This window comes from Triticum aestivum, chromosome 2D (genome assembly GCF_018294505.1).
Source record: "Triticum aestivum cultivar Chinese Spring chromosome 2D, IWGSC CS RefSeq v2.1, whole genome shotgun sequence".
NCBI classification, from domain to species: Eukaryota; Viridiplantae; Streptophyta; class Magnoliopsida; order Poales; family Poaceae; genus Triticum; species Triticum aestivum.
The window spans coordinates 383518806-383531097 of NC_057799.1; positions in this window are offsets into that span (position 1 = coordinate 383518806).

Sequence of the window (12292 nt, forward strand, 5' to 3'; positions counted from 1 at the left end):
TAAGACATTGAACATAAACTAAATCAACTGTTTGTATGAAAATTTGCACACACAAAAATATCATTATCATGAAGTGGACGAGGTAGTAGCCCCTTGCGTTTCCTCATTTGTTGATAGTACTGTATAATCTTAATATCATCAACACTTGCAAATACATCACGCTCAATATAGCACACCAAACGATGGTTCATCCATTCATCATTCATCTTATTTCGCAGTTCAGTCTTGACAATGCTCATAGCTGAGAAAGCTCTTTCTATGGTTGCTGTAGCGACAGGCAGAATCAAGGCCAATTCAATGAGACGATATACCAATCGAAAATGTATGTGCCTATCTGTTTGAACCATCTAGCAAGCTGGCCAAGATCAATGCAACTAAAAAATTCAGTGTCAGCTCTAGTTTCAGTGACAAATGTCTCAAGTTGGTCCATAAGAATTCTGCACTCATATTTTGAGAAATCAGCACCATACATCTGAGCAAGTTCAACCAACTAAGTTATACCGATGTTAGCAAAATAATTTCTTGGGTCAAGACAAGCAATGCATCTCAATAGTTGAGTAGATTTCTCAACAAAGCGATTGTTGAACTCAATAATAATCTGGTCAAGCACCACATTAAATATTTAATGATTGAAATAATGCAAGTAAGCTACCAATTGGTCGCCATGACCTCTCGAACCACCACCAATAGCAAGTGTGTCCATCATGTTTGGGATAATGATGTTATGTTGGAGACAAAAGGCATTTACCTCTTCAAATAACTCATCCCAACCCTGATGCCTCATCTCATTAAGTTTCTGCAATGTGGTATGAATCAAGCCCATAGCACGAACAATGTTCTGATTCTTTTTTTGCAAGCATTGTGATAGATCATTAGTTTTTCCCAACAATTTGATCATAAGATGCTGTATACACACAAACTCAAATCCCTCCATATGACGTATCAAACCTCGTGCCGTGGTTTTTTGTCATGTGTTAGTGGCATCATCAGACATATTCTCCAATACCTCTAGCACTGCATACCACATGTGATGAAGATGACACAAGGTTTTATGATGTGAGCCCCACCTTGTATCACCGGGTCTTGTAAGGTTAGTTTGTTGGTTCTTCCCTCTCCCTGCAAAAAATTCTCCAGTCTCCAATTTCTGCACAAGATCATCATGGTGTCTTGGGCTAACTATCATGTTGCTTACAAGAACCATTAACACTGTTCACAATCATAGAAGTGTAGCTAAAGAAATCCAAGACAAAAGGACAACACTTGGCAACAGCAACAACCACTAACAACAACTGATGGGCAAAGCAATGTATATAAAAAGCATAAGGATTGTCATCTAGTACCCTTCTTTGCACCCCACGGAATTCGCCTCTCATATTCGATGCTCCATCGTATCCTTGGCCCTGCATTCTATGGATAGATAGGCCATGTTTAAGAAACAAAGCATCCAGGGCTGCCTTCAATGAAGATGATGTTGTGTCGGCAACATGTTTAATCGCAAGAAATCTCTCAATCACTTCCCCTTGTCTGTTCAAATACCTAGATGAGATAAGAAACAAAATCAATACAAACATACTACATAACAAAGAAGCAACAATGATTTCAATTCATGACATACAAACCTCAAGGTGACAACCATTTTCTCCTTGATAGATGCACCTTGAGCCTCATCAACAAGGACTAGGAATTTTCTATCCCCAATATCCTTCACAATGGCTTTAGAAGTTTCTTCTCCACAAGCTTTACACAAATGCTTTTGTATTTCTCCAGAAGTCAACAAATTATTTCCAGGAGTGCAATCTAACAACTTCGCAGCATTTGCATCCTTCCTTTTATATCATTGTACCATCTCTAAGAAATTCCCCTTATTATTTGGGTTAGCAGTCTCATCGTGTTCACGAAAAGCAAGAGCTTGTAATAATAGGAACCTCACAACACCTAACATAATAGTGAGACGACCCAAATACTCTTTCTCCTCCTTATCTGAACCAACCCATACATGTTCAACATTTTGCCTTGGGATTTGAAAAGCTTTACAATGTCTTCTAGCTCTATTATGAGCACGATTAACATTACCAACACTCTTCAAGGGTGCATGACCATAAAAGATATTACTCATATAAATAGAACAACCATTATTCTCTGATTTAAATGAATAACCGTCTCGCATTAAACAGGATCTAGATATAATGTTCATGCTCAACGTTGTCACCAAATAACAATTATTCAGGTCTAAAACTAATACCGAAGGTATATGTAGAGGTAGCATGCCGACGGCGATCACATCGACCTTGGAACCATTTCCGACGCGTATAGTCGCCTCGTCCTTAGCCAATCTTCGCTTAATCGGTAGCCCCTGTTTCGAGTTGCAAATATGAGCAACAGAACTAGTATCAAATACCCAGGCGCTACTACGAGCATTAGTATGGTACACATCAATAACATGTATATCAAATATACCTTTGTTCACTTTGCCATCCTTCTTATCCGCCAAATACTTGGGGCAGTTCCGCTTCCAGTGTCCAGTCCCTTTGAAGTAGAAGCTCTCAGTTTCAGGCTTAGGTCTAGACTTGGGCTTCTTCCCGGGAGTGGCAACTCGCTTTCCATTCTTCTTGAAGTTCCTCTTCTTTCCTTTGCCCTTTTTCTTGAAACTACTGGTCTTGTTAACCATCAATACATGATGCTCCTTCTTGATTTCTACCTCCGCGGCTTTGAGCATAGCGAAGAGCTCGGGAATTTTCTTCTCCATCCCTTGCATATTATAGTTCATCGCGAAGCCTTTATAGCTTGGTGGCAGTGATTGGAGAACTCGTCAATAACACTATCATCCGGAAGATTAACTCCCAGCTGAGTCAAGTGGTTATGGTACCCAGACATTCCGAGTATGTGTTCACTGACAGAACTGTTCTCCTCCATCTTGCAGCTATAGAACTTGTTGGAGACTTCATATCTCTCAACTCGGGCATTTGCTTGAAATATTAACTTCAATTCCTCATATGGTCCATGACGTTCAAAACGTCTTTGAAGTCCCGATTCTAAGCCATCAAGCATGGCACACTGAACTATCGAGTAGTCATCAGATCGAGCTTGCCAGACGTTCATAACATCAGCATCTGCTCCCGCAGCAAGCCTTTCACCCAACGGTGCATCAAGGAAATAATTCTTCTGTGCAACAATGACAATAATCCTCAAGTTACGGACCCAGTACATGTAGTTGCTACCATCATCTTTCAACTTAGCTTTCTCGAGGAACGCGTTAAAATTCAAGGGAACGGTAGCACGGGCCATTGATCTACAACATAGATATGCAAAAACTATCAGGACTAAGTTCATGATAAATTAAGTTCAATTAATCATATTACTTAAGAACTCCCACTTAGATAGACATCCCTCGAGTCATCTAAATGATCACGTGATCCATATCAACCAAACCATGTCCAATCATCACGTGAGATGGAGTAGTTTTGAATGGTGAACATCTCTATGTTGATCATATCCACTATATGATTCATGCTCGACCTTTCGGTCTCCAGTGTTCCGAGGCCATGTCTGTCCATGCTAGGCTCGTCAAGTTTAACCCGAGTATTCCGCATGTGCAAAACTGTCTTGCACCCGTTGTAAGTGAACGTAGAGCTTATCACACCCGACCATCACGTGGTGTCTCGGCACGACGAACTGTCGCAACGGTGCATACTAAGGGAGAACACTTATACCTTGAAATTTTAGTGAGGGATCGTCATATAATGCTACCGTTGTACTAAGCAAAATAAGATGCATAAAAGATAAACATCACATGCAATCAAAATATGTGACATGATATGGCCATCATCATCTTGTGCCTTTGATCTCCATCTCCAAAGCACCGTCATGATCTCTTTCGTCACCGGCTTGACACCTTGATCTCCATCGTAGCGTGGTTGTCATCTCGCCAACTATTGCTTCTACAACTATCGCTAATGCATAGTGATAAAGTAAAGCAATTACATGGCGATTGCATTTCATACAATAAAGAGACAACCATAATGCTCCTGCCAGTTATCGATAACTTCTACAAAACATGATCATCTCATACAATAACGTATATCACATCATGTATTGATCATATCACATCACAACATGCCCCGCAAAAACAAGTTAGATGTCCTCTACTTTGTTGTTGCAAGTTTTACGTGGCTGCTACGGGCTTCTAGTAAGAACCTTTCTTACCTACGCATCAAAACCACAATGATGTTTTGTCAAGTTTGTTGTTTTAACCTTCAACAAGGACAGGCCGTAGTCAAATTCGATTCAACTAAAGTTGGAGAAACAGACACCCGCCAACCACCTTTATGCAAAACAAGTTGCATGTCTGTCGGTGGAACCGGTCTCATGAACGTGGTCATGTAAGGTTGGTCCGGGCCACTTCATCCAACAATACCGCCGAATCAAAATAAGACGTTGGTGGTAAGCAGTATGACTATCATCACCCACAACTCTTTGTGTTCTACTCGTGCATATCATCTATGCATAGACCTGGCTTGGATGCCACTGTTGGCAACGTAGCATGAAATTTCAAAAAAATTCCTACGCTCATGCAAGATCTACCTAGGAGATGCATAGCAACGATAGGGGGAGAGTGTGTCCACGTTCCCTCGTAGACCGAAAGCGGAAGATTTAGGTTAACGCGGTTGATGTAGTCGAACGTCTTCACGATCCAACCGATCTAGTACCGAACGTATGGCACCTCCGAGTTCAGCACACGTTCAGCTTGATGACGTCCCTCGAACTATTGATCCAGCAGAGGGTCGAGGGAGAGTTTCGTCAGTATCACGGCGTGGTGACGGTGATGGTGATGTGATCCACGCAGGGCTTCGCCTAAGCTCAATGATGCTATGACCGGAGGAGTAAACTGTGGAGGGGGCACCGCACACGGCTAAGACAATAACTATTGTGATTTGGGGTGCCCCTACCCCCGTATATAAAGAAGGAGAGGAGGAGGCCGGCCACCAAGGGGCGCGCGAAGGGGGGGGTCCTACTAGGACTCCACTCCTAGTAGGATTCGCCCCCCTTTTTCCTTTCTCATGACGGGGAAAGAGGGAAGGAGAGGGAGAGAAAGAGGGAAATATGAAAGGGGGCCGTGCCCCTCCCCCATGTCCAAGTCGGACTCCCTTGGGGGAGCGTGCGCCACCCTGCAGGCTCCCCTCTCTTTCTCCCCTATGGCCCATGAAGGCCCATTACTTCCCCGGGGGGTTCTGGTAACCCCGCCACCCCGATAAATATCTGGAACGCCCCGAAACCATTCCGGTATCCGAATACCTTCGTCCAATATATCAATCTTTACCTCTCGACTATTTCGAGACTCCTCGTCATGTCCGTGATCTCATTCGGTACTCCGAACAATCTTTGGTCACCAAAACACATAACTCATAATACAAATTGCCATCTAACGTTAAGCGTGCAGATCCTATGGGTTCGAGAACTATGTAGACATGACCGAGACATATCTCCGATCAATAACCAATAGCGGAACCTGAATGCTCATAATGGTTCCTACATATTCTACGAAGATCTTTATCGGTCAAACCGCAATGACAACATACGTCATTCCCTTTGTCATCGGTATGTTACTTGCCCGAGATTCGATCGTCGGTATCTTCATAACTAGTTCAATCTCGTTACCGGCAAGTCTCTTTACTCGTTCCGTAATGCATCATCCCGTAACTAACTCATTAGTCACATTGCTTCTAAGGCTTATCTGATGTGCATTACCGAGAGGGCCCAGAGATACCTCTCCGATACTCGGAGTGACAAATCCTAATCTCGATATATGCCAACCCAACAAATACCTTCAGAGACACCTGTAGAGCATCTTTATAATCACCCAGTTATGTTGTGATGTTTGATAGCACACAAGGTGTTCCTCCGGTATTCGGGAGTTGCATAATCTCATAGTCAAAGGAATATGTATAAGTCATGAAGAAAGTAATAGCAATAAAACTTAACAATCATCATACTAAGCTAACTGATGGGTCTTTGTCCATCACATCATTCTCCTAATGATGTGATCCCATTCATCAAATGACAACACATGTCTATGGTCAGGAAACTTAACCATCTTTGATTAACGAGCTAGTCAAGTAGAGGCTTACTAGGGACACTTTGTTTTGTCTATATATTCATACATGCTTCAAGTTTCCGGTTAATACAATTCTAGCATGAATAATAAACATTTATCATGAAATAAGGAAATATAAATAACAACTTTAATATTGCCTCTAGGGCATATTTCCTTGACCTCTCGCCCGCTAGACTATATATACTCCTCCTCCTCCTTCTCTCTAGGGTTAGCAAAGTAGTAGCTCATTTGACAAGCTCAGCTCTCCACTTGATCCCTTCTCCATCAAAGTTCATGACCTCTATGAAGAAGATCCCCCAAGTGGATTGAAGACCCCTCACGGCTAGACCCCTCAAGACCTCCGTACGGAGAAGAACTTGCTACTTTTATCGTCCCTTGTTGACCATGGATCTTGTACCTCTTTGTGTTTCGAGGATCTAGCACATGTGTGACCGAATCTTGTTGTGTGAGTGATTTCCTCTCGTGTTTCCCTTCATGTTTCCCCTCGTTTTCCTTCGTGTTCTTCATGGGATCCCCTCCAAAGCGTGAAAGGTCGGCCCTAGGGTTTGTACCCTACATAAGGTTGGAAGGGATTGTTTTGGTGATATTGTCTTCTCAGCTGGTTCCGTTTTCCTGGATGTTCGAATGCAGAGGAAGCTGAAGTCCAGACCCTTTCTTTCGGCCTCAACCAAGCTCGTAAACTAAATTTGAACAAAGTGCATATGGAGATCAATTGCGTCACTGTAGTGGCCGCTGTGAATCATAGTAATGTTAGCAGGTCCAGCTGGTCGGCTTGTTATGATAACTCTAAGGATATGATCAAGGAGTTTGGTGCTTGTTCTATTTCCAAAGTCCATAGAGAGAGTAATGTGGTTGCGCATGAGCTAGCTGCCTATCCTAGAGTGAATGGGGATTTCTTTATATTAGCTGATGTGCCACAAGCTTCGAAACATGTAATTGCTTCTGATTGTAACTCAGACTTATTGATATGAATGAGGTTCTCCCTTTCCTCAAAAAAATAGATGCAATTTATCTTGCTAATTTTTTCTTGTATTCATCTGTTGCAAGTCTATATGTACTCTATAGTGATTCATATATAATAAGCGATTTGCATTATTAGCAAAGAAACAACACCAGGGACTACCCACTAACCAAGGAGCGCCCTTATATCATGAACATTAGTAACCACATTATTTTTTTAAGCGGACCATTATAGTTAAATTACACGCGGTCATCTCAACTGTAGTATGGCTTTAGATTTGAAGTTTGCTCATTGTTCATATTAATGTCAGATCAAATTGTGTGAAAACATTAGCATGTTCCTTGCATTCTTTAGTTTATCATTGTTGCACCCGTGATTTTGTCCTTCAATTTGTATCTTATTAATGTATTTGGTCCTGCTCTACTTCAGGCAGTCTCTAGGTAGCGCCTCATTTACCTCGCCCTAAGAAGCGTTGCCCTCCTCTACTTCGTTTCCTGAATAGTACCGCGTTCGCCAGAGCAGCACCACATCCTCTGCCTTTTAATGAATGGTGATATTTCTTTGCTATTCCCATGATATAGATAATGATATTCTTATTACTATTTTAGTGTTTGCATTTCCTGAAATGAGATGTTTCAGTATACTATTTCTACCGTGATAGATTGTATTCCTGGTTTGTATTGTATATCTCCGTGCCTGTACTAGATAAGAATGGTATGCATTTTGCTACTAGATTTTCCTCATTAGTAGAAGTACACTTTCTTTCATATGTAACGAACTAGAAAGCTAATTAAAATCAATGAAGCTTCAAATGGCTGAGGAAGAAGCAAAACAAGCTCGACAATCAAATGTGACTACATGAGCGTGTAGATCAAATAGAGATTGTTTCCAGTCAGCAGTTGCAATTCTTAAGGACGAATTTCTAGAATTCAAGAGAATGATGTTACAATCAAATGTTAGACAAAATGTTGAGTTCAATCCACGGTATGAATTCTCTCAGAATAGGGTAGATGGAGATGAATATGGACATGAAGGTGCATATGGATATGAAGATAGTGTAGGATCTGCCACTACTAACCTTCAGGAACTCCAAGAGAAGGAAGCAACAATTTGCAGAAGAAGAGTGAAGGGGCACTCTTGCAAAAGAAGGTAGCAGCACTCAGTCAGAAAAACATTGACCACTCTACCAATGTTCAACATGAGGTGCTACAAGAGAGGGGAGCCGCCATTTCGCAAAAGATGAAGGCAACAGGGCAACAAGATAAGGATGTGGCACTTCATCGCAACAAGACGATAACATCCCTACGTAAGGTAGTTGCAATCACGCAGAAAAATCATCAGGTCTGATTGTACTATGTTTATATGTTGAACCATAACTATACGACCCTGCATGCTCTTTCTTTTGATATTGATCTTGTGTTCTTAAATTCAGTTCATCCATATATGCCTTACAGAACAGAGGGGGATGCATTTAGTTGATCCATATGCCTTACATTATATTTTGTTGGGATATAGAAATTGTCTTGTGTTCTCAAATTCTTGTTGAAGATAGGTTTCACGTGGACATGTGTTGGCAAAACAAAATTGCTAAACATATTAACTATATTTGTTGATCTAACAAACTTGAGAATCAAGAATACATTGTTGTTCTTTAGTTTTTTAGATGAAAGAGAACCACTTTCGCTTATCTGACTTAATTTTCACGATTTCTCAGAAAGGAAGGGATGTGATACTCTATAATGTTTATTGGGACCATTGTAACCCAGTGGTAAAAGCTACCATTCTATCAATTGATCGGAGAGACGAGGTACGTGGCCAGGAGCTTGGCTCTGAATATTGTAAGGTCCTCGTGAACTATGTAATAAAAAGGGATGCTATACTACCTCAGGTGGTGTTGGGAACATGACAACCATGGGGCAAGCTCAAGGGCGATGTATTGCATGGCCTTACAAGTATAAGCTTAGGTTCTTATGATTAAATTTACAATGACTATCATGGTTGATTGCTTAAAACTCTTTTGCTTCTATGTATGCAGTTGGAAGTGGATAAGTCAATCACAAATGCAGCAATGCGACCACAAGCAAGCTTAGGTAATAAGTCATTGGCTTAATTTGTAATTCAAACAGATCATTATAGTTCTCTAGAAGCCTACTTTCATGTCCATCAGCCATGCAATTCTAGATAGATCAATTGAATAAATCTGGTTACTCTGATCTCACAAGGATAATGATTAAGTTCTGTAAATATAGATACTCCTACAGCTATAAATAAAACTCTTATAGTACTTATTTTCATCCATTACAATTATAATTGGATCCTCTTTCTTTCATGTAAACGATAGGCTCTGCCATGTAAAGAAATGATATTTATTGGATACCATGCTCACAACTTTAATTTGATTCATTTTTTATTTATCATAACTGGAGGATCCTCTTTCTTTCATGTACATGAAGTATTTCAGCTTGTTTGTTTGTTTGTATGTAGAAAGCCTTGGTTTAATTTTCTAGGCTGATTCAACTTCAGCAAGATGTTGGAAAGTACATGAATAACTTTGGTACTGTTATCTTCCATACCTGAATAACAGATGTTTATTCAACCTATTGTAACTTTGCATATGTGTCTGTGCAGTACAGTAGATTCAAAATGCACTTCTATAATGTTCAGTGTGTGATTGTGGCCTCATGCTTATGTTTCAAAATGTAGAAAATAATCAAAATGGTCAATTATTCCCTTCTCTTTAATTTGGTGCAGGAATAGTCTCACTTCTGTCACAAGATAGGCACACCTAGTAGTTACTGTTATTTTTTACAGACTTGCACACTATATTTGGATGAAAAAAATAATCTTGCTACTATTGTATGTGATTGTTGTAACATCTTCCTGTTAATATTTGTATAGACTTTGCACACTACATTCTGATGAGAAGCAAGATAAGCTTGCTACTATTAAGATGATAAAAAATGGACATGTGGATGTCGAGGAAATGTTCTCTACTATATAAGATTACTCTAGAGATGTTAGTGGTTGTTCTATATTTTAGAACATATGCATCTGTTGTATGTGATTGTTGTAACATCTTCCTTAAGTTCTAAATGCAGCTGATGTATGTAACATCTTCCAATCAATTGCAGGTTTCCAATGATACACAAGTACACTAAGGTTTGGAAGATCTTCAAGCTGCTAAACATTTGGAATCCCTACAATTGAGTTGGTGGAGTGATAATGTCATATGTATAGTTTGTGGAAACTTGAGACTCGATCTGCTCATTTTGGTGGTTGTTAAGCTCATTTTGGTTGGCACACATCGTGGCACAACCTCATTTTGGTTGTTGTTAAGCTCATGGTCGTTATGTTTATTAAATGAACTTTAAGATCTTCGACGAGGCATATATGTACTTTGATAGAAGTGCATGTATAAATTGTATGATATTTCATGATTGCCTAGACATACATATAATGAATGGATATTACATAATATCGATGCCTAGAACATTTGCTAGTGAAATCAATGTGCGGCACAATAACTGTCGGGTAAACATGCTCGTACATGCAGCTGGACTGCCGGTAATTGTAGTTTCACGTGGTATGCCTAATCTGCCGAGAGAATACGGACTGCCGGCAAATGCAGTTGTAAGGGTAGAAAAACTGTCAGGAGAAGTTTATTTGCCGGGACAAGGAATCCCCGTCAGCCGTTCTCGTGGCAGTTCTATCTGTCGGGAGAACTACTATCCCGACACTTTAACTGCCCTTTAAAGAGACTTCTCTCGGCAGTTTTTCTGCTGTTACATCAGTGTTGTGGTGTAGTGCACCACAAAGAGCGATCGTCCGGGAAGGTGTGTGACGAACCATGCCAGACCGAGGACCCCAAGTCGATGCCTCCAAGAAGGTTACGACCACGGAATGTCGCCACTGTCCGATCCGAAGATCAAGTTTTCACCCGGAACGAGATGGAAGGAGAGGTAGCACCACAACGGAGCCTATAGGAAGGAACCCGACGTCTGCGGACGCCGTCGCCATTGGCCAGTGTACGGACTGGGTAAGTGATGTACCCCGATGCTTCAACCCCTCCGTCGCATCCCCGTTCTGACGAACGACCTGCAACCATGCCACCCGAGTGGCCATGACTGCTCGCCTGCAACAGAGACGCGTAGTCTGCCCACGACTAACACGCCTCCTACCGCCAGGACCATCGACCAGACCACTACGGGAGCCACCAAATAAGACGACCCTGACTAGATCCACGCCCCCAACCATCTCCGGAACCACCGGCGGAGACCTTGCCTCGTTAAGGACCGCGACCATACACTAGACAAGGGAAGGGGGAGCTGAAGGAGCAGCACATGGCCAAGACTGGCACCCCTATGCCGGCGACGGGGCACATGGCGGTGCCCCCGTCACCCTACAAGCCTCCCCCCGAAACCCTGTTTCGCCCTCAAAGCCATGGGTCCAAACCAGCTGTAACGCACCTGCCGCCGCCCGATGCCAAAGCGGAGGAAAGCCAGAACCTCCGTCGCCGCACCCATGGGAGGCCACCAAGGAGGTATTCCCGTGCCGACTGCCGCCGTCTAGCCGGAAGGGCCCGACTGGACGGGGACGCCACCTTCACCGCTGGCCCGCCACCGCCCCCACCAGACTTCCTCGGTGAGAGGGGCCACCAGCGACCCGGTCGTGCCCGACCCGTAGTGCCAGAGGCGGCTCCGAGGCGCTGTTGGGAAGCACCACCGTCGTCACCACCCGCCAGCATGCACCACCGCCATGCCACCCGTCACGCCGACGACACGCCACCATCATTAGCCCACATCAGAGCGCCACTGTGCTCGGCATTGAGCATCGCGTCCTGGCACGAGAGATCCGGCCAGTCCTGTTCACCCCGCGCAAGGAGACGAGGGGGCCCCGCCGCCGCCGGCGACAGCGACTGTGCTTCGCCCGCTAGCGTCCCTAGCGGCAAGGAAGGGGTGTAGGAGGAAGGGAGGGTGGGCGGCGGTGTTAGGGCTAGCCTCCCAGATGCTCGCGGGAGGAGGGGGAAGAGGGTTCTTTATGTTCTCGTTTGATACTCCTGATTATTTTGTTACAGACAAGCGCGCAGCCATGCTTAGAGGCTGAGGAGGAGGAGCTGAGCAGAGGAGTGTGCGGACGCAGCCATATGTATATGCCCAGCTTGTAGACGAGGTAGACGAACACCAGGAGTGTGGGGATGACATCTCCACCGCATAGGAGGA